Source organism: Leptonychotes weddellii, chromosome 7 (genome assembly GCF_054177405.1).
Source record: "Leptonychotes weddellii isolate Sample4059 chromosome 7, ASM5417740v2, whole genome shotgun sequence".
NCBI lineage: Eukaryota > Metazoa > Chordata > Mammalia > Carnivora > Phocidae > Leptonychotes > Leptonychotes weddellii.
The window spans coordinates 39,239,855-39,261,987 of NC_138375.1; the positions used below are offsets into that span (position 1 = coordinate 39,239,855).

General features: G+C 51.6%; 2 protein-coding genes across 5 annotated transcripts in view; one reads left to right on the forward strand and one right to left on the reverse strand.

Annotated features, from left to right (window-relative positions):
• The window catches only part of TNIP1 (TNFAIP3 interacting protein 1), a 49,755-nt gene extending 36,686 nt beyond the window's left edge, over positions 1-13,069 (reverse strand). For 2 of the 4 annotated variants that reach the window (XM_081825644.1, XM_081825645.1), the window contains exon 1: positions 7,392-7,564. The gene's annotated coding sequence lies outside the window, so the exon portion shown is untranslated. Of the gene's footprint in view, positions 1-7,391; positions 7,565-12,948 lie in introns of those variants that run through there. The other 2 variants (XM_081825643.1, XM_081825641.1) reach the window with 2 other exon arrangements.
• Positions 1-22,133, forward strand: part of MYOZ3 (myozenin 3) — a 381,468-nt gene that overhangs the window by 284,369 nt on the left and 74,966 nt on the right. The gene's annotated exons all lie outside the window — the stretch shown is intronic.

Genomic DNA, 22,133 nt, shown 5'->3' on the forward strand with positions numbered 1-22,133 from the left:
GGTGGCTCAGTTGGTTAAGCGACTGCCTTCGGCTCAGGTCATGATCCTGGAGTCCCGGGATCGAGTCCCGCATCGGGCTCCCTGCTCGGCAGGGAGTCTGCTTCTCCCTCTGACCCTCCTCCCTCTCATGCTCTCTGTCTCTCATTCTCTCTCTCTCAAATAAATAAATAAAATCTTTAAAAAAAAAAAAAGAATAAAAAGCAAGGGGTGCCTGGGTGGCTCAGTTGGTTAAGCGGCTGTCTTCGGCTCAGGTCATGATCCCAGGGTTCTGGGATCGAGTCCCACATCGGGCTCCTTGCTCAGCGGGGAGCCTGCTTCTCCCTCTGCCTGCCGCTCCCCCTGCTTGTGCTCTGTCTCTCTCTCTGACAAATAAATAAATAAAATCTTAAAAAAAAAAAAGAATGAAAAGCAAAGTATAATAGAATACTATTTTTTTAAGTTTATTAATTTTTTTAGTAATCTCTATATCCAATGTGGAGCTCCAACTTATGACCTGGAGACCAAGAGTCATATGCTCTTCCAACTGAGCCAGCCACACACCCCAGGATACTTTTTTCTCTAAACATACAACCACATACATGTCTATATGTATGTATGTGCATATATATGTATATATACATATACATATATAAAATCTTAAATGTGTATAGGAAAAAGTTTGGAAAGATACACACCAAACTGCTACTGGTAGATAGCTCTAGAGGAGGACCTGGAATAGGAACTGGAAACAAAAGAAACATTCATTTTACCTACAAAATTTAAACTCTTTACAAGGGAGATCTAGTCCTGTTCTATTGAAAAAAATTAATTTAAAAATATAGTGGGAACAGGGGCAGGGGAGAAGAAGGAGAGAGAAGACAGCTTTCACTTTTTACTTTATATCTTTTGTATTGCTTGAGTTTGGGGGGTTTTTCCTTCAATGAAAATGTTATTTTGTAGCTTTTTTAGAAAGGGATATTTTAAATTAAGTTTTAAAAATGTAAGTGTCTTGACAAGGTCAGAATAATAGGGAAGGCCCCTTGTTCTGGCACCAAATGAGGCTGGAGGGCTACGGGGAAGGGTGAGAGCTCATTATGTACCTGCCTCATACGGACACACAAGGCTGGAGGGATCTGATCATCAATAAGGAGGAAAAGTCTAGAAACAAGTTTTCTAGTCAGAAAAGCCAGTGGGTGGAGAGTTAGCAACTGCAGAAGAGAGTTTCAACCTGGTACCTGGATCTTGCTTCAGGAAGGCCAGGGCTGGCCTTGAGGTGACAAAGATGGGAAGAGAAGCAGCAGACTTTGGATAACCACCCTCAACTGGGAACAAGTACAAAGCTCCCCGCCCACTGCCTGTGGGTCCTCACACCAGGTACACCTGCTTTGCTGGAGAGGAAGCCGAGCCCAGACAGGTGCAGGGCTTGGCTCAAGGCCACACAATTCCCAAGGGACGAAGCAGAACCCACACCTGATCATCACATCACTGGTCCCACCCTGTACTCCTCGTCGCCAAAAGCTCCCTGGGGGGGCGCCTGGGTGGCTCAGTTGGTTGAGCGACTGCCTTCGGCTCAGGTCATGATCCTGGAGTCCCGGGATCGAGTCCCGCGTCGGGCTCCCTGCTCGGCAGGGAGTCTGCTTCTCCCTCTCCCACTCCCCGTTTGTGTTCCCTCTCTCGCTGTGTCTTTCTCTGTCAAATAAATAAATAAAAAATCTTTAAAAAAAAAAAAAAAAGCTCCCTGGGAAGACAGCCCCGGCAACCGCAGCCCACCTTCCTTCTATTCCGTGCATGCCTCCTCTCAGCTTCTGGGATCCACAGGTACACAAAGTCCACACCTAGAAGCCGGCTTTCCTCCCAGCAGCTGGGACCTCACTTAGCCCACAAGGACTGCCTCGACTATCAGCTAGGGGGACAAAGGGCACTAGGTCCACTCTTAGACAAAAGGGATGAAGGACTTGGCTGTCCTTCTGTCTCCCCGTCCCCAGTGTGCCCAAAGCTGGTTTACCCAATGAAGGGTTTCTCCAACCCTGTAACTCCCCCCTCTATGGGGGAAGAGGACAACTTTTAAGAATTCCCCTTCTCTAAATATGGTGGAAGGAGGGCTCATTGGGTTCAAATTCTGGCTCTGCTCCTTGCCATGTGACCCTGAGCTGGCCTCACTTCCCTTGTTCCTCCCTATGGAAATGCTGGGAGGACCAATTAGGAACCACAGAGCTCTCTATAGACCTAGAAGTGCCACCCCAACAGAAGCCATAATGGCTAGCAAGGGGACAACTGGACAGGGGTAAGACCACTCAGATAAAAGCCAAAGATATCTTGTTCTAGCAGCAAAGGCTAGAAACTCCCTGATGAAGATGAAAACAAATAGATACATTGGGGCAAGTTCATACCAGGGAATACGATGCAGCTGTGAAAATGAATGAACTACAGCTAGAGATATGAATATCACTGAATCTCACAAATATAATATTATGCAAAACAAGGAAGTTGCACAATACGGACAGTATGATGGCACTTAAACAGCATTCTTAAACATACAAAACTGTACTACACATTGTGTAAGGAGCCCTACACTGATAATAAAACTATAGAGAAATATAAGAGAATAAACTTTAAATTCAGAACTCTTGCTACTTCCAGATGGGAGGGAAAGGGGATGATCAAGGAGAAATTTCAGGTGTACAAAAATGTGTCATTTCCGAAGCCAGATGGGTGGGTGCCCGGTGAGTGCATGTTACCCTCTACGTCTGAAAAATTCCTTCGTGTTTTCCAAAAGTTAGTGTTGCTCTCCTTCGGCTCCTGTTCTTCCCCGGGGTTGGGCCTGGGGAGGGGAGAGCACTGGCAGGGGCAGAAGTGGGGATGTGGAGGCACCAAGGTCCCCCAGAGCACTGATGAAGCTGGCCACGAAAAGGCCAGGATGATGGCCTGCCAGACAGTGGAAAGTGGAGCGAGCACTCTCCAGTGTGGGTGGAGACCAAACCAAAGGCCCCTGACTCATGGGCCACCCCCCATGCCTGCCCTAAAAATACCAGCTCTGGCCTCTGAGTATGACTCCTTGGTGACACAACTCCCACGGCGCCCCCACCGCCCCCACACACATACATCTGCTGGGCCACCCAGTTTGTCCACCCCGTAGGTGTTCAAGGGCACAGGGAACAGCTTCAGGGTGAGGTCCCTGGGGAGAGAAGAGCTCAGCCTTGCCTGGAGACAAAGAGCCAGCTAGCTGCTCCTCAGACCAGTCATCTGTTCCTTTTGGAAGAGTGACTGTCCTGGGCCAGTCACGGGGGGGGGGGGAAACATCAAAAACTTCCTGCAACTAACAGGCTGAGGTGACTGCCAAGGTCTGTCTCTGGAGGTTGGGGAGCTCTGCTCCGTGGAACAAAGCGAGCTTCCCCCTGCCTCCCTGAGCCTTCCTTTTGGCAACTCTCCAGAGGGCCTCGGACACCTTCCCTTCCAACAGGGACAGGGCAAAGAGGAGCAGGCACTGCGGGCCGGCAGGGGGGCAGCAGCAAGGAGAAGTGGGGAGGGAGGGGGCGCCCAGAGAGGCCTGGCCCCCCCGGGAAGAGCTCAGGAATGGATGGAGCCAGAGAGAGGGCAGCCCGGTCACTGGGCCAGAGTTTTTAAGAGCTGAAAGAGAACATTCTAAGACGTCAGCCAGTGCAATCTCCACGCTGCAGTTGGGACACCAAAGCCAGCGAAGGAAGAAGACCTGCTAGAGGCTGCACAGGATGGCAATGACACAGAGGGGAGGCAAACCTAGGCCTTCGGGTGCCAGCCGTGCACTCTCTTACCGCAGGGCACCGTGCCCTTCCTCCCTCCAAGTGGTCAGCTGGGCAAGGAGGGAAAAGGGAGGTGAGATTGGAAGAAGCTGCCCCTAGGGGGACTCACTGAAAGCTAACCAGCCATGACATGGGAGGAGGCTGCCTATAAGGTACAGCACTCCCTGACTCTGGGGTAGGGGTCAAGCCGAGACTGGATGATCACCTGCGGAGGGGCTGGGTGCTGTTGAGGGGACGGGGGCCAGATGTCCTCTGCGCCCCTCCCGCATGTAAGTGTCCATGTTTCCAAACAGGGATGGAAAGACATCGGACCCAGAGCAAAGGACAACCCATCCAGAGAGGACACAGCATGGTCCATACGTGGCAGAGGGGTTAAAGGCGAGCTATCCCAAAGCATGAAAAATCGGACCATCCCCACCATCTCCTACTGAAATCCCATCAGCATGCTCACGATTATCCTCACTCACAAGATCAGCAGCTAGCACTGATCAGCCCTGTGCTGTCCATTCATTCACAGCACCAGAGAAGATAGCACTGACATGGGAGGACCTTACAGACCAGGGAGCAGGGGCCACACCCACTCAGGTGTGCCAAACTCTGAAGCACAGGGGTTCCCCCAGTGCACCACAGCCACGCAGCAGCACGGCCACCACCCTCTGAATCAGCCCCTCTGGGGACACGGTCCGATATGTGTTTAACAAGCCACCCAGGTGCTTCACGTGCACGCTTACGTTTGCCAACCAACCACTCCAATCACTTCCCGATGCTGCCACAGGGAGAAACCACAACTTCTCTGCCTGGTAGCCAAGACCTTAGGGTTTTTCCTGGTCCGGCTGGCCAGCTCCCCCAACCCAACAGAGCCTTACCCCAAACCCTCTACCCAGTCTACTACGTTCCAGAAGGCACTCAGGCCCCACTCTGCACTCATCATCTTACTAGAGCCTGGCCTTGAAGCTACCTCCCCTGAGAAGCCCCCTGGCCCCCTGGTGCCCCCGAATTGCCCTGCACTCCAGTGAGACTTATGCTGGGCACCTGCTGGCACGCAATGCCTTCAAGACCACACTCAGAGCACATTTCTCCCCATTCCACTACAAGTTTCTGGAGGGCCAGGCTCGTTCCTTATGCACCTGAGCATCATGCTCCTCTAGAAGCCTGGGCATGAGGCCAGTCGGGGAAAATTTGCTGACTATAAGAAAGAAAAAAAAAAATTCCCTTGGGGAGCAAGTTCTGGTTCTCATCCTGACGTTGCCACTACCTTTCTGGGACAAGCGCCTTCCCATCTCCTGGCCTCAGTTCCCGCATCTGTGAAATGCACCATTATTCTTGTTTCTTCTACTCTACTCATCCACTGAACAAACCCAGCAGAGCCTTACCCCCAGACACTCTGATCCAGGATCAGAGATGCACATGCACTAAAGTGGTTCCTGCTCTCCCCCTTCTGCTCCAGGAAAAGAGAAAGGCAACAAACAAGGAAACTCTAAACATTATTATATTCTAGACACTAAGTTCCATACATATACTTTCTCATTCGCAAATAAACAAGATTATTTCAGAGCGTGATGAGCGTAGAAAAACACAATAGTAATATGACAGAAAGTGAAAAAAGGGGCCACTTTGCATAGAAAGGTCAGGCAAGGCCCCTCTAAGGAGGTGATATTTGCACTGAGACTTGACAGATAAGGAAGAACCAGCCATGTAAAGAAATGGGGAAAGGCGTTCCAGGCAGAAGGAACAGCACATACAAAGGCCTCAAGTCAAGAACAAGCTTGGCACGTTGGAGGGAAAAAAAAAGCAGGCTGCCCTGGCTAAATAGCAGGGCAAGCAGCTGCCGTACCCAGGAGTACTCAGAGAGACAGACAGACAGACGACCACTTACGATTGTGAGGTGCTCAAACCAGGTGGGCCTGACCCACCCCAGGACATCTGGGCCCCAACTCACAGGCAGCATTAGGGGTAAGGGTATGAGTCAGACCCCACGGCTTCCTGGGGCCCCCAAAGACCTGGTGTGGGCATAGGGGTGGGTACCACCCCTCAGCATGAGAACCTTACCGTACCCCCAGGACACCCATTGGTGGGGGAAAACAGGATCAGAGAAGTATGTAGAATATAAGACACTCACAACTGCAGCCCCCAGGGGGCCATGATCAAGTGCTTCCATGAAGGGCCAGTTCCTGATTATACTATTTTCCCAGGACACAGAGAGGACAGAAAGCTTGGTCAGTGGAAAAGGAACAGAGTGATACTATTCAAGGCTTACTGGTCTTGGCCAAGTCTTAACCTTTGTGGGCCTCAATTTCCCCATTTGAAAATTGAGGCTACTATTAGTGACTCTGTCCCAGGGTTGTTGAAAAGATTAAATGAGATACTGAATATAAAGCACTGTGCCTGGCAGAGGTAAGTGTTCATAAATGTACGCTGTCATCATTACCGCTCTTGGTTTTTCACTACCTCGGTTCTGTCTGCTGTAAGGATATTAATACAACATCACAAGACTCCTATGCCTTTGTACTAATAAATATTCCGCCTCCTAATGCAATATCCATGATCAGGAATAAAGAAAAAAAATTGAGATTCTTGTTTCCTGACCTCTCATCCGATGCTGAATTCCCCTCTACCATACCCTGCTGTTTGGAAAATACATGCTGATTAAATTCTATTTTCATGATACTGTGCAATTAAAATGATGCATCAGGAATCCACAGATTTCTCTGTACTGTCATTCTGCAAGAAGGTGGGGATGGACGTTGCTGATTCTTCTGCATCATCCACAAACCACCCCAACCAAAACACAATCTCTCACCCGGTCCCACAAAATTCACGCCCACCTCCATACATACAATTAATGAATGTACAATGTAATCACTTCCATATGTACCATCACACACACAAACACACACATACACAAATGTTCTACAGTGGAAAACTCACCCATACCTAAAAACTCCACACCTAAAATCACTCCCAGAAACTCACTACAGCTACCCGGCACTGCACATGCACACAAATGTTGCCTCCAACAGTGTGCCAAGTATGTTCAAAAGAAACTGGACAGCAGGAACGCTGGAGCCAAATGCCAGGCTTCGAATCCTGACTTTGCAACTCCCTAGCTGTGTGACCCCAATCTCCAGGTGCCTCGGTTTCCTAAACTGTAAAATGGGGATGATAATAACAATATTCATTTTAAAGAAAGATGTGACAATTACAAGAGTTTAATACACGAAAAGGGTTTAGATCAGCACTTGGAAAGCACCCAATAAATTATTATTTTCTTCTTCATTACATCCGCACACTGCTTCCAAGCTGGTCTTGCACACTAACCCAGACCCGCGCCGGCCCACTTGCCCCACCCGGCTGGTCCGCACGCCCTGCACACCGCCTGCACGCCGTTCCCAGACGCGCTCGCCCACGCAGTGCGCAGGCGCGCCCACCGCCCTCCGCGCGGGGCAGGGATTCGCCGCCGCCGGACCCCCGCCGCCGGGACTTCGCGCGCCGGGGCCCAGGAGCCGAAAAGCCCAGGCCACCGGGCCGGGCCCGACCAGCCCCTTCCTCCGCAGCCCGGTCACTGCCGAGGCTGTGAACGGCCGGGTCGCGGACTCCCTTCCGCCCCAGCCGCGCTCCGGCCGGCCGGCTTACCTGAGGTTGGGGGCCCTGGAGCACACCGTCCCCCTCTCTGCGTCCAGCCCCGGGTCCAGGGACGGGTTATCGGCCCGGCCAGTGTCTGGCCCTCCTGCGCTCCGCGGGCTCCTGGGCCGGGGCGGGGGACCGCGCCGGGGACGAGGAAGTGTCAGGGGCAGGGCCGCCCTACCCCGGGGAAAGTCCCCGGCGATTGACAGGCCGCTCGCCCAATCGCGCTACGCCGTCGGGGCGGGCCCGCGGCCGCGGGGGTGGGACGGAGCGAGGTAAACAGCAGCCGCCCGGGGAGGTCCGGGGCCGAGAGCGGCTGAGCCGGCGCCGGTACCCCCTCCCGCGGGCCAGCCCCTCGGGCGGTGACCTCCGGGGCCTGGGCAGCCCCTCGTGGCACTCCCCGCGCCGGAAGCCCCAGAGTCCGGGATGAGGCCGGAGACGAGCCGCAGAGACCACCCCATCCTTTCCTTGCTGCCAGGGGCTCGTGGACCAGAGCGGGGAGGGGACTTGCCAAAAGGCACGTAAGCATCTGGAGCTGAGCCAGAGCTAGAGCTCAGGGCCCCAGAGTTGGGTCCAGGGCGCTCCCGAACAACTTCGCAGAGCTCCCAGAAATTCAAGCTGAAAGAACCCCCTAAAGAACTTTTCTTTCCTTTTTTTTTTTTTTTTTTTTGCATACTTACTGCCCCAGACATTGTAAGCATTTTGCATGCTTTATTTCTTTCGCAGGGCCACCCTTGTTTACTGTAAATAAATTAACATATCAGGCACTGAGAGGTTAGTTGACAGTAAGTGGCTGAACCAAGATTCAAACCCCGGTGGGCAAATCTAGAGTCTGCCTCCCACCCTGTCTGCGTATTTGTGGGACAGATCGTCCAAACAGCTGTGGGATTTCCCAGACCCTTAAGGAGCGGCTTGGTTTAACGGTGGGAACACTTTCTTTGGTATCTCTTTAAGCCCATCATTTTATTTAAGAGTGTTTTAATTTCAAAAAAGGACCTAAACTGGGAATAAAGGACAGCTCTTTAAGTGGGGGTAAATATAGCTTTATGAAAAACCAATTGCAAAAGACTTATTTCCTGGGAACTGATGAAAACAGTCATTGACAGGCCCTGGTCCTCAGAAATGACTTGGCGAGCTATTTCATACAGGCCCTCATTTTACAGAAGGAGAGATCTGTCAATCAACTGCGACTGTGAACGGACACACACACACCCCTATCCAAGTAGAAACCTAATTGGAGGATTCTCCTCTCAGGCCTTGTGACTTCAGTTAATTCAAAGCTGTCTTCAAATTCTGGGATGCCTTTAGTTACTTCAAAAGTGTTACCACATTCTCAAAACAATACTAATTTTTGTTCATTTTAACTAGGAAAAGAAGTACTCATAGACTCTGATTTTAAAGAGGGTGGGGAGAGGAGGATGCAAAGGCCAAGCAAAGCACCTTTGAGTGTCACCAACAGGGGAGGGTACAGAAGGATTAGAATCTGGGGCTGGTTCACCAGCGGCTCACAGGAATCACCCCTACCCATTAGGCTTCCCCAAACCGGCTTTCTTCCTGCTCTTTGTCTACACTTCCCAATTTGCCTCCTGGAATGCTGTCTTCCTAATCTCAACCCAAGTCTTCTCATGAACACTGAAATTTACTTTAAAAAATGAAGAGTCTCCACCTATTTGCATTTTGCTTCCAAACAATTTCAACTGTTTTTGTAAAATGTCTGACCTTCGAGAGTTAGGCAAATAGCTTCATCCCTTAAAGTGCCTGATGACCCCTAAGTGGACTTGCTGGACAGTACTCTGGTATGACATAAAAAGGTCATGTGGTCATTTTTTTTTTTGACTGATTCCCTATTTTGACATAATTTTTCTTAACACAATGTTTGAGAAAATGCTCTTCAAAGTCATGACCACACCCACCCCTTCCCTCCTTTTAAGTCTTAAATTGAATTTAGAGTTTGAATTCAGAACTTCCCACCATGTTAGAAGCCATGGAGACCATTGTTCACTATCCCCTATTTGACAGATAAGTAAACTGAGGCCTCAGTATAGTAAAGGACTTGTTCAGGGCCGCATCCATTGAGTGATGCCTGTTGGAAGCCAGGACCTTGGTTTTCCAGTTATATGTGCTCTTTCCACAGCACCATGTTGTCTTTCCAGTGTCATGATTTTTCCTACAGAAACTCAACACTCATTATGAACACAGGCTATGAATTTAACTAACTGGGTTCTAACCCCTACTCAACCACTTGCTAGCTGGGTGGTCTCCCTAAGCCTTAGTTCCTCTCTGAAAAATGGAGGAAATTGTATCTTACCCCTCAGGTGATCATGAGGATAAATGAGTTAATGCAAGGAAAGCTTGGCACAGAGTAGGCATTCGAGAAACGATAGTGGTGTATAGACACAGATTGCAGACACTGGACAGAACTTCACTGTTAAACCCAGGAATGCACCCTCCCCAAGTTCCATGTCACCATCCACATCCTCAGTGGTCCCCGAGACCCCTGGCAGGATGGAAATAGGGCCCCTAGCCTGGCACCCCCTGCCACCCCCAGATCTGGAAGGAGATGTCCGAGCCAAGAGCTGAGTGACTCAGGCAGCTGGAAATTTCTTGCTCTTCCAGAATGACAATAAGCACCTGCACAAAGCCCCACCTGGGAGGAGAATCAAAGGCCTGTGTTTTATCTTGTTTTTGTTTTAAAGCATGCAACTTCCCAGTCTCCTTTCCACCACTCCCTCCCTCTGCATCCCCTCCACTAAGGATGCTCCAAAGAAAGACCGAAGTCCACATTTGAGGGAATTAAAAAACATACCAAGAAACTCACCCATAACTGACTGAGCTTTAAATCAAATGCCTAAAAAGGAGTGGCGGTGACGTATTAAAAACATTAAGAGGTAACATTTACGGAGTATTTGCCGTGTGCTGGGTCTGCAGTTTGACATAACGGTATCTCCCAACCACCCTGAGGTCATTACCCCTGTCATCCCCATTTCACAGATGAAACTGGGGCTTTGAGGTGTTAGATGACTTGCCCAAGGTCTTATACAGCAACAAGTCCTAAATTCTTTCCGCTCTTAAGCATTAGGCGATGCAGTCTTGCCAGCCAGTAAGACAGAGCTCAAAATGCCAGTCCTTAAAAGCTCGTTTAGAAAGGATCAGACCCAGGCTTTCTCTCACAAGGATAAAGCCACCAAGGGCCCGAGAAGGGTAGGGACTTGCTAGAGGTCTCACAGCAAGTTTGTGATCAGTACTGACGGCTAGAACCCAAGGCTCCTTCTCCCAGAGCAGTGCTATTTCCACACACCCCACGGCTGGGAAGACGAGCTTCTAAAGCCAACCAGCTCAGCCTTACTCTAGTAGGTGAATTTGTGAGTTGGGGTCTTGGCTACAGGGGAATGAAACTCAAGCTGAGCGGCTAATGAACTAGGAAGAGAGGGATCCCGGGTCTGGGTCCCTTCCTTCCACCCAGTCTCCCAGCTCTATAGCCGGAGGCAATCTGGGGAATATAAAACCCATGGTGGATTCTAGGTGCTTTTTGGTATTGGGTGTGTGCACATGAGAGAGAGATTTGAGTGATAGTTAAATGAGAAATTTAACTATCGATGTTGACTGAAATTGTAGTAGGTAATCATATTTTTTGGGTAAGAAATAAAGAAGTGAGCAGAACCTATGGTCCCTGTTTCTCACCCTTGGCCTCAGAAGCATTTTTAACTTTATCTTCCTCCCAAATCACTGCATAAGGGATGGACAGACGGCTCTGAGAGATCCCTAAGTTTTCACGTTCATTAGGCACCTGAAGGTGAATCAAACTCTATCATATTCACAATTTGCCCCTCCTCCAAGAGGATGTGGGTCATGCAAGGGTTAGGGTTTAGGCTCTGGAGTCAGACAGATTTGGGTTTAGGTCATAGCCCTGCCCGCCCTTACACCTGTGATTGCTCTCTGCCTCTTTCTTCACCAAGAACACGAAGGGCAGAGTCCAGTGCATAGGGTAGAGAAAGAATGAGGTGCCACAGGGACTGGCATGAGTTAAAGGCAGCAAAGCCCAGGGCCCAGAGCTGCAGAGGAACTTGCCCTAGACCTCACAAAGTGTTCTCAGAAGCACCGGGCTTAGAAGGCAGGTCTCCCAACTTTTTCTCCAAGGTCTTTCCTGTTTTCCTCCTTTTCCCTCCCAGCTGTTTCCACTGTGGCCCTGGGCCTGCCATTTACGATAGGGTTTCTAGGATGCCACTGGTGGATGGAGAAGAAAGAGCCAAGTGACTCTGGGAGGAAATTCCCGGCCTCAGAGCATATGTGGCCAGGCACCTCCCACAGTTCCCAGGAGCCCTAGGCTTCCCCTAGTCCACCTCCTCTCCCTCTGGCCTCCCTGTCTTCAGGTCATGGTGTCAAGCCAGATCTGAGTTTGGATCCAAGCTTGCTTTTTGTCATCCTCCTGGAAGTGGGGAGAGGTCAGCCCAGCCTAGCCCAGCCCCTGAGGGAGGCAGCCCCGTGGGAACCAGGCATTTACCAATCTTGGGAAGCCCTGACAGGGCCCAGAGAGCAATCCTCCTACAGCCTCACCCCATGTCCTTTCTCATACTCCCCCTTCCAGGGTCCCCCCCCTGCTCCCTCCATTCTTCTCTAGCCCAGAAGCCACTGTGACTGACTTGGTCTCTACACCTTGCCCCTCCTAGCCAGGGACTTCCCTGGGCTGGGCCTCTGACCAGCTCTGGAAAATCTGGACTGTTGGTGATTAAAGAGGAGGCCACCACCACTGTCTGCCAGCAATCACCCCCTCCCAGTGCCTCAGACCCTGTGTTGAAGGTTCAACCACCGAAGGGCCCGGCCAGCCTAGGAGGAAAGCAGGTGGGAGAGCCCTCCAGAGATCCCTTTGCTCCAGCTCTGAGGAGGGTCCCAGCCCTCCATTGTGTTCCCCAGGGAGGCAGCGCTAGGCTCCTACCTGGTCTCTTCCTACCTTGCTATATAGGCCACTAATGTGTCCAGTACACAGGCACACACCCACCCTCCAAAGCTCACATTCACACAGAGACACACACACATTCACGTAATGACCCAGACACAATGCAAACATAGACATGCTTGTGAACTTGCACTCACACGTATGCCTCAACAGGTCTGACACATGCTCACAAACATAGACAGACACACATTCTCACACCAACACAAATCCACGCTCACACTTGTGAACCCAATCCCTTTCCTTCAGGGAAGGATAAGACAAAAATAGACTTTTCTTTTTTCCTTCCCTTGGGAAAAACTAGCAGCGATGAGAAAGAAACACAGTGGCTGAGGAGGGGGCAAGAAGAGGAGGGCAGGAAGAGGAAATAAGAAATGGAGGGAGAGAAGCAAGAGGAGAATGAGGCCAGGCAAGGAGGTAGAGAGACCCAGAGCCAAGCCCCGGGTGGGGGAAGAGGGAGCTGGCCCAGGGGAGCAGCCGACCCCAGCTGGCAGGAAAGTAGGAGGCCAGGTGGCTCTTGGCGCAGAGCTGGGGGGTGGTCTGGCAGCCCCGGCCCCCTCGTGCAGTGAGCCCTAGCCCTGTCCTGGCCCGCTGCCCCTGGGCTGGGTCACTTACCTGGGGCAGGAGAAGACGAGGGTGGGTACAGCTGGGGCTGCCACCCTGTGAAGGCTCCTCGGCTCACTGTGCTTCTGCAGGAAGGAGGGCTGGGCTGGGCTGACTTTTAGGCAGGAGGGGAATTCCCCGAGCTGGAGGAGCCAGCCGCCAGGCAGCCCCACAAGGCCCAGCTGAGGCCCCATCCTGCCCCCCTGGCAGAGCACAGGGCCCTTCTTTGTCAGTGCCCCACCTGTCACTTCCCAGACTGGCTATCACTTGCCAAGCATTCTGGGAGGGGAGGGAGTTCTGGGGAGTCGCTGGAAGCCTGATGGTTCTGCGGCTGGACCAGGAACAGGCACAGGGGCAGCCCGGTCTGCCCACCCAACATCCCACTGGCCCCCGCCCCCCCCCCCACTTCTCCCGAAGACTGCTAATTCCTTCTTTGCCTGAGGTGGGGGATTCCAGCACCCAGGGCTTTCAGGAAATGGCCAGATGCCCAGCCCATATCCTCCTCCCCCCATCCCTATTCCATCTGTTTCCATTTAGTGTCTGTGGACTCTCCACGGGAAGGAAAAGGCCACTCCTTCCCTCTGTGCTGGGTCTCATTTCCATGTCCAGTGGGCCTTAGTGACCTACCCACCAAGGAGCAGCCCAGCTCTACACTAACCAGGTGGTTCTCCTGTGCCTCACTTCCCCATCCCAAGGGAGCCTCAGTAATCCCCTGCTGTAAAATGGGGATAATGAGTCCTTCTGGGCCTGCCTCCTGTGAGGGTGATTAAAATAGAATGATTCGCAGACATCCTTTCTAAAGGATTGAGTACTTTACAAACATAAGATCTTAGCTCATTATCCACCGAAAAGATGCTTGGTGAGGCCATGGGTTGGCTGTGGATGAGTTGGCCTTTCTTGATCATTGCAGGTTCCGGAATTTGTTTGTTCTTTTTTTTTTTTTTAAAGATTTTATTTATTTATTTATTTGACGGAGAGAGAAACAGTGAGAGAGGGAACACAAGTAGGGGGAGTGGGAGAGGGAGAAGCAGGCTTCCCACGGAGCCGGGAGCACGACTCGATCCCAGGACCCTGGGATCATGACCAGAGCCAAAGGCAGACGCTTAACGACTGAGCCACCCAGGCGCCCCCGGAATTTCTTTGTTCTTAACAGCAACATTACAGACCACTGAGGATACAGGAATGGACAAGTCAGACCCACTTCCTGCCCACTCAGAGGTCACAGACTCTGGGGCTGCCCTGTCCAGTATGGTAGCCATAGGCCACCCATGGCTATTTAAATATAAATTAGCTAAAGTTAAATAAATGAATAACTAGTTCCTCAGTAGAGCTCGCCATATTTCACGTGCTCAGTAGCCACATGTGGCTATCCCATAGGCTGCACATGTATAGAACATTTCCATCACCACAGAAAGTTCTACTGGATAGCATTGTTCTGGGGGCTGTAGGCTAATAAGTAATTATAATAAAGAGTGGTAGAGATGTGTTATGACAGGAGAAATACAGGGAGCTACAGGAGCATCTAGTCAGGATTTGGGGATCTGGGAAGTCTTCCTGGAGGAAGTGACACATCAGCTGAGACCTGAAAGCAGCCAAGCAAGAGCACAAGGAAGGGTGTTCTTAGCAAAGGGAATAGAATATGCAAAGAGAGAATACATTCATGGAACTGAAAATTGTTCACTCTGAGTGGAACATGGAGTGTGAAGCAAGGGGGAAGTAAAGAGGTGAGCCTGGAGAGAGAAGCAAGGCCAAGTCACAAGGGGCCACACTCAGCTTGAGCAGGAGGTTGGGAGGTGGAGGATAGGAGGTGAGTGCCCTGAATCCAATCCTCTGCTGCTTCTGTGTTCTCCAGACTGGGATTCCATGGGGAATGCTGGAAAGAACTCCTGGCCCAACAGATGAGGAAGTGAAGGCCAGACAGGGGAAGTGACTTCCCAGGTGAGTAAATGAAGGGACTTCCTGACTCCTAGTCCAGTGCTCTTTCCCACACTGCACTCAGTCCCTTGGTCGCACTGGCCACTTTTTCAATGTTCAATAGCCCCATGGGCAAGTGCCTGCCATACCAGCCTGTGCAGGTATTTCCATCAACACAGAAAGTTCTACAGGACTAGCAGCACCAATCCTCGAGCTAGATCAGGTGGAGAGGATGATACACTTCCCAGCACATAGACCGTTTTCTCTGCAGGGAGTAAATTACACCGCACGCTGACAGTATCAGATGCTCCCCTCTCTGTCCTCTGATACCAGCTTGCAGGGCCTTCCTCACCCATGTCCCCAACTGGGCAGGAACAGGATAGTGACAGGACTCGGCATCAGGGAGAATGCTCTTGTCCCTGGCTCCCTCTGGGAGGCCTCCTGGTGGCCTGTGACCAGCCATCTGGGTCAGCCAGGGCCTTCTGTGAAATTGAGGAATGTCCCTTCCTTGAGGAAAACGGGCTTCAGATTCCTCATCAGTATAGTGTGTAATTCAGCCCTGACGTTCCTGGATTGCAATGTTTCCTCTAAACATGACATTTTCTCTCCACAGGCCACGGTAATCATAGATGCTCGGTGAATTCACAAGGCCTTGCTTGGACTGGTTCCTGCTCATGGCATCTTAGATGGTGGAATGAACTTGAAGGGCTAAGGAGGCTCAAGAAGCTGGCCCCACGTGAACTAGAATCTCTAGGCAGGAACACTTGGCTTGCACGTCCTGGGGGATGATTGGCTCTGGGCTCTCCGTGCTGAAATGCTGAGCACAATTAGCTTCTCCCACCTTCTCTCACACCTCTTCTTCTTTCAGCCATGGATTCCCTGAAGTTGCCTTCCTTGTTCAGGCCGTGGGATGGACATCAAGGAGGAAGGGGCCCTTGGACTGCGCATCAGAGGAGCTGAGTTTGAGTCCTGGCTCTGCTGTGTGGCCCGGGCAAGTCCCTTCCCCTCTCTGGTCCTCAGCTTCCCCTTCTATAATGTGAAGGAATCAGACTAGATGATCACTAAGGGACCTTCCATTTTGACACTGTAAGGAAGTCCAAAAGTTGATAAAAAGGAGAAATCAGGGCAGGCCAAGATGGTTAGGAAATAATAACACTAATAGCTAATTTTTAAAAAAAGATTTTATTTATTTATTTGACAGAGAAAGAGAGGGAGAGGGAGAGCAGGGGGGAGGGGCAGAGAGGGGGGGGAAGCAGACTCCTCGCTGAGGAGCGAACCATGCTGGACTGGATCCCAGGATCCTGGGATCATGACCTGAGCCAAAGGCAGACACTTAACCCAGGTGCCCACTAATAGCTAATATTTAAGATTAACGTGTACTGGGCATGATACTAAGGGCTCTTAAACTGTTTCATGCTTTCCTCATCAGAACTCTAGGACATAGGTGTGCCTACTTTATGGATGACGTGGCTTAAGTCACACCTAGTACATAGCACAGCTGGAGTTCAAACTCAGGTCATGTCAGCAGAACTCACCTTGGGGGAGACATGATCCATGCTGGACCTCCAAAGATGGCTGAAATTTGGATACACACAGGGAACCTCTCACAGGCCCACTCCTTTGATACCTAATTGCCCAGCCCCACCGCTCCCACCCTGACATCTCTGGTCTCGTTGATGTTGTGAGAACAGAACTGGGCCAGTCTCATCATAGTCAATCAATATTTATTTAGCAAATGAATGGATTTGATTCCATGGGTGTTCTGATTCACCAAGTCTGCTGAATGCTCCCCAAGGATGGGAATTCCTTATGCCACAGGGACCTAGTCCAGGACTCTGGGCAGATTTCTGGAACCCACCGTAGACCTAAGAAATCATACTTTCTGGGGAGTAGAGCCCTAGAGGCAGCATTTTTAGTAAGCTCCCAGGGGTTATCGTAGTACTTAGTAGTTTGAGAGGCCCAAGCTCCCTTACTGGGTCTTCCAGCTCCAAAGTAAGCATTAACTGCTCATATAAAGGCAGCCAAGAATTCACTGTCATGGACCAGTGGGAGATACCTAGCGTCCTGGTACTTCTCTGGGTCACCCACGCATCAAATCCATGACTTTTGCAAAAATGCTTCAAGTCTACAAGTTTCCACTAGGGGCCAGGCCCACTACTGTTACTACCTCTCTGTGTGACATGAGCAGCAATTCCTCTCTCTGTCCCTCACCTTCCTCATCTGTGAAAGGGGGTCGCGATTCTCCTTGCCCATCTATAATCCTGGGAATACCTGTGTGCATAGAAGTGCCCGTTGAGATCATTTCATAAAGAATATCATAGGTCAGGCGGTCATCAATGTGAGCGTCTGCCAGAATCATCTGACCCATTTAGTCTGGGGTGGGGCCTGAGATCAGAGGTTCTCAATCCTGACTGCATGTTAGAATCACCCGAGGAGCTTTGTAAAAATACAGATGCTCAGGCCCCACCCCAGACGAATTATATCAGGATCTGGGGGGGTGGGGTGTGTGGCCTGGGATTGGCATTTAAAAGCTCCCCAGGTGATTCAAAGTTGTGACTCCTGCTCTCAAAGCTGCCTTTCTAACAGTTGTTTTTGATACAAGTGGTCCCAGGACCTCACCGTTCCCCTTTTTGTTCCAGGGAATGTGCCTTCTCAGTACCAGCATCAGAGACTAAGAGGACAACAGATCTTAGAATCTGGAGAGAAGAGAGCTCTATTCCATGTTTTGTGGGCCACAGGACATTATACATAGTGGATTTGAAAGGAAATATTCAACCTCAAACCAAGTCACTACGAGGAGAGGAGGTACATGTAATTCTGGCAGCATCTGAAAAAAATGGGATTCAGGAATGCATTTTGCAAAATTGTGCTTTCCAAGGAGAGGAAAGGAAATGGATTCAAGGCACTATGTTGCAAGGTTCTTGTCAAAGGAAGAAGATCCAAGGACAAATGTTGCAAGACTGTGCTGCTAAAGGAAGTGGCTTTTTAGCTCATTAGATCTGGAACAAACGTAGAGATTATCTTGACCACTCCCTTGGCTGGACAGAAAGGGAAACTAAGGCCTGGGGAGGCGAAGGCATGTGCCTAAGGTCAGGTAGGGCGTTGCTGACAGAGCTAGTGTTACTAGGCTTCTCAACGGCCTCCTGCCTACAGTCTTTCCTCTAGGCCTCCAGTATCTATCATTTCTGACTTTGCTCCGGCCCCCAGCCCAGCCTCTACGCTCACATTCTCTCGGACAGCACCCCCAGGTCACATGGCGGGACTAAATCTGTGAACCTGGATCTCCACCTGCCAAATAATAGGGGCCAAAGGCAGCGGGAGGCTGGGGCAAGCTGGAAAGGAAGGCGCTGCATCTGATGATGTGGCCTGACCTCAGAAAGGAAGCCTGGTCACCAAGGGGAATTTCCCTGGGGGTGAGGTCTCATGTCTATGCAAATAATGCAGTCCAATTAACCTGGACCCCAGGATGGGAGAGGGGCCTGGGAAGAGAGGCCCGGGAGACAGGGAAATGGGGAATGCAAGCGATAGAGCCTGATCACAGAGCCCTGTGCAGGCTCCTCGTATGCTGCATCTCATTTCGTTCCTGCAACAGCCACCCAGCCCAGGAGAGCTGGGAGCCTGAGGCCCGGTGAGGGGAGGGTACATTTGCCCAAGAGAACGCAGTACCACCCCGAGGGGAGAGCCGGCCTAGGAGAGCCACGAGGAGGGTGGATCTGGTCTGCTGCTGCTGACCAGAGTGACAGTGACAAGGCTAGAGTCAGAGAACTGCAGCAAAGTTTCATTTTGGGTTTCCATCTCACTCACCTGGGGAGTTTTATCCTGTGGACAGCTAAAACGCAGATGGGGAGATAGTTGACCCTGACCTCCCTTGGGCAAATCCCTGCACTCAGGTTTTCCAAAGCCCACGGGTGGGGTGTGTGGCCCCGGCACTGTTAACCCTTTCACTGCCAGCTTCTAGAACATTCCTAGAAAAGGGAACAGAATGGGATGGGGGCTTTTGAAGGTAAAACCTCTCCCTCCTGTCTCTTGCCATCTCACTCACGTTGAGCCTCACTACTCCAGGAAGACCTCCCTGGGGATTTTGTTCCTTCCGAAGGCTGACCCCACTTGCAGCCTGGTTCTCCGAGGAGCTGCTCCTGCCTCCTCTGAGCAGGGCTGCAAGTAGGAACAGGGCTCAAGTCAGAGCAGTTGGGTGCAAAGTCTGCCCTCCATAGAGTCCGGTGGTTGGCTCTCCTGTGGAAGAACGTACGTAAGAGAGCAGGCAGGTCACTGATGTCTGGAGTTGTGTGCTAGACACGAAGGCTGTGTGCCGAGCAAAGTACGAGTGCATACACGCCCTGGTGAGTGCGTGTGAAAGGCAAGTGTGTGAGAGGCAAGTCTAGGTAGCTGTGCGAAGAGATTCCTGTACGGCCCGTAGTACATGTATGGACGACAATATCTGTACTTCTGAGCAGTGTGTTTGTGGGCGCAGTCATTGTATTTTTCCCCACGTGGTCTGCAGTGTGTGTTTCTGTGTGTGTGTTACCAGCAGTGTGCTTCTTCCTGATTCTGGATACACACGGTGTGTCCCTGTGGGTATGACTGGCAGTGATTTGGAATTCTGCGTGTGTGATAGCATTTATGGGCTCTGAGTGGATACCAGCTGTGTGGGAGAACAGAAATTACTGGCCCGGCACAGGCGTGGGATCTCTAGGTCCGTTCCCCACCCTCCTGGCTCCGCCTGTCAGGCCATCCTGTCCCCACCCATGGCTATCTCCAGGTCAAGGTCCATGGTGATGGTAATGGGGTGGCCGCTAGGTGGTTCTGACTGCAGTTGGCAGCACAATAGGCAGATGGTGGTAGCTGGGAGGGGTGAGACCATCCCACAGAAGGAAATGAATGTTCTGGAAACTGCTACAACAGCTGGGCCTCAGGGGGAAGGGTTTGGCTCTGGTTTAGGACTTCTTCAGTCCTTACCTGAGAAGCAGGCACCAGCGGCCTCTGGCATCACATCTTGCTTTTTAAAAGCACTTCCTGCCTCTGGGTTCCCAGGTAATGACATCTGGCTTTGTATATCTGCTTCCCTCTCTAATTCCCCACAGCAGATAGGGCAGCTTCCTTGGTTTCTCACACCGCCACGTCTTTCTTCTCTTTTCTCCATGTCTGCTTCTTCCGCCCTGGCTCATGTCCCCATCCCTCCATTTCTGAGAAATACTGCAAGCCTGTCCACCGGTCTCTCGGCCAGTTTCCTTCTCCACGCTGGCCGCAGAGACCTCTTTCTAAAGGACAGCTCTACTCACGCTACCCCTGTCCCTGGCACCTTCGGGGCTGGCTGGGGCCTGGAGGGTAAGGTCCACACTCTAGCCTGGACTCTCTGTGACCCTCCCAGACCGAGTCCTCACGCCCTGGATGTGGGGTCCAAGGCCCCCAAGGGCACTTCCCATGGCCTCCACTTCCCACCTCTGGGCCTTTGCTCCCACTGTTGCCTCTGCCTGGAACTCCCTTTCTCCTTCAATATCCTTTAGCGTTGAAGGCATCTCTCCTCACCTTTTGAGGTGCCTCGCACATGCCCCTTTTCCAAGGATCCTGTGTCAGTCCTTCTGTGGTTATCTGTGGACTCTGCACGAGGTACCCCTTGCTCTGTGTCTTGGTTGTATTTTTCTCTTCTTTCCCCACTTAGCTCTTGAGGGGTTAGCGGGCACAGTGTAGGGACTCAGTGGTCATCAGAGGTTGTTGATAGAGACTCCCCCTCCGAGTCTTTCTCTAGGACATGGAATCCAGCCTACGTATTAATACCAAAGACCCAATATGGGGCCCTTATTATGTCCCAGATAGTGTGCTCAGAGGTATCCATGCGTTGCTGTATTTAATCTTCACGAAACCTTGTGAAATAGAAACTTTTGTGATTCCCATTCTACAGATGGGAAAATCAAGGCATAGAGAGGCCAAGTGACTTAGCTACTTCTAAATGGTTGGCTGAGTTTCCAATCCAGCCAGCCTGCCTGCCTCCATAGATTAACTGCTGAGTAGAGGGCTCAGTTAGGAACTAGAATTTCCTGGTTGCCTAACTCAGCTGTAAAGTGGGGAAGTCTGCCTGGGGAAACCTGAGGTCTCAGAGGCCTGCTAGAAACACCGATTTGCTGCTTTGGGGTTCTGAAATTCGGGTTGGGCAACTTGACACTTCTCCCTCCCATCCTCAGCGCGGTCTGGCTTCCCTTAATCAAGAGGAGGAGGAAGGGGACATGTCAGTAGTGAGCACAGCAGGAATCAGGAGACCAGGGTGCTGACCCCAGATCCAGCCTTTAGCAATACCATGGTCACGGGGCCTTGATTTTCAAACTCGTGAAACAAGAGGCGTTGGTTTGGATGAGCTCTCGGCCCATTTCCGGCTCCATCCATAATGTGTCGCCTGTACCCTCAGGCAGTTTGCTTCACTGCTTGGTCCCTTGGATTCCTCATCAGGAGAATAAGGGGATCACCCGGCACTACCGCAACTGAAGTCTCGGCTGCGGAGGAGAAACTCCTCCCGCGGGATTACGGGATTACTGGCTGCTCAGCCAAACCGGGGCACCGGACAGTCAGGGGGTTTCGGACAGCCAGCTGTCCCCACGCTGCTCTCCAACGGCTGGAAATGTGGCCACGGCGGTTCCCGGCAACCCCCTCCCAGCCGGTCACTTGAGACATTTCCTTGTGGCCCCGAAGACCGAGGTCGGAGCACCCCGGTCTAGAACTTCTGAGAATTGCTCGCTCGTTAGGGAAAATGCAGGAGTGGAGGCAGGGGGCGGGGCGAGGAGCTAGAGGCGGGGCGGGGCGGGGCTGCGGGAGGGAGAAGCCGGGGTCCAGGGCAAGAGGGAAGGCAGTGGGAGGTCGGGCCGGGCAGGACTGCAGGGCTCCAGCTCGGTCGTCCGCTGAACTGCCAAGTGCCCCAGGGCCAGTCGCTTCCTCTGTGGAAGTGACAGTTGTCTGTAAGTGCGAGAAGGAGGTGAGACTTTCCGAGGGCCCCTTCCACACTGAGAACATCACCATCCTCCTTTTCTCCCTCTTTGAGACAGCAGCGGTCTGGGCTTCTGCTTTCTCTTTCCTTTTAGTTTTAATTTAGTCCCTGCCACTTGTCTCCGTTGAACTTTGGCCACAGAAACGATCTCTGGTGTCACTCAACACCGCGTTTTGGAGAAGGCTGGGTGGGAGGGACGCTCGTGTGTCAGCTCTTGGGGATCAGGACACAACAGTCTCCCGTGTTACAGCTTTAGCATCAGGCGGGGCATTCGGTCAGTATACGCTGCCTGCATGAATGACCGATGGAG